The sequence below is a fragment of the Panthera tigris genome, chromosome A1 (assembly GCF_018350195.1).
Source record: "Panthera tigris isolate Pti1 chromosome A1, P.tigris_Pti1_mat1.1, whole genome shotgun sequence".
Taxonomy (NCBI): domain Eukaryota; kingdom Metazoa; phylum Chordata; class Mammalia; order Carnivora; family Felidae; genus Panthera; species Panthera tigris.
The window spans coordinates 74018736-74019977 of NC_056660.1; positions in this window are offsets into that span (position 1 = coordinate 74018736).

Genomic DNA, 1242 nt, shown 5'->3' on the forward strand with positions numbered 1-1242 from the left:
CAGGGGCTTTTGGCAGAATTCAATTCCTTGCAGCAGTTACAGGACCGAGGTCGTCAGCTCAAGGAGGCAGGCTGCCCACAGCTCCTGACCATGTGGGCCTATCCGTAGGTAGTCACATGATGGCAGCCTGGAGCCTCTCATCCTCTTAGAGTCTAAGAGAATGTAATCATGGAAGGAATCTCTCTGCACCATTGCTCTCGAATGTCCCATCACCTTTGCAATGCTCTATGAGAGGCAAATCCCAGGGCCCAGCTCACTCTGGAACAGGGTATTTCACAAAAGCCTGGACACTGGGGTGACAGTAATTATTCACCACCTTCTGGCCTGTCTGCCTCACAGAGTGTTTGGGAAGAATAAAGAAAGCAATCTTTCTTGTTGTAGTTCTAACTCAACCGGACCCACAGAGTCAGGTGCTAAAATACCATAATTCTTCAGCAGGTATCAAATTGTTTCAGTTCACAATGTTCGAAAGCAAGCCTTCAGTTCAAGGTGCTTAGTTCAGCCTAAGTTTGTTTCTTTTCTTTTCTCAGATACTATTTGAAAATAAGACATGAGGAATCATGCGGACAATGGAAAGGGAAGACAGCATTAGTATAAGAGATTTTAGTATAAGCTTTAGTCTAAGAGATTTTTCAAGAAAGTAAGTAAAAATGCAAAAGCAAACAAAAAATGCAAGGGATCTGTCAGCCTCCAATAAGATATATATGGGGTCTTCTTTAAAGAAATTGACCTATAATCTTCTCTAAGACACTATATTTTGATCCTTAATTATGGTAGCAATCATGAAGTGAGGAGTAATATTTTTCACTCAGTCTTATCCTGAGTGGCAATTTTCAGACAACAAACTTCATTTTATGTTAGCCATAAAAGTAGTATCTATTCGCTAGTGATTATCTACAAAATAGGGAGAAAATAAATATATACAAAAAACAAGTTAGTCAGCCATAAATCCTTCACTCAAAAAACAACCTCAACATTTTATTGATTATAGTTAGGGTTCTTTATTCTTATTAATCTTCATACATTTTGAGTTCATAGTGCAAATGTAATCTTTTTTCTTTTTTGCTTTATGGCATTATAAATATTTTCATGTACCGAACAGTATTGGTGGTAGTTATTCAAAGGTCCAGGTTTGATAATACCCTAATTTATGGAAGCGTTTTCCTCTCACTGCACACTTAAAGTTGTTTCCAGTTTTTCGTTGTCAAATCAAGCTGTTGTAAGAATCTCTGCACATTGTGT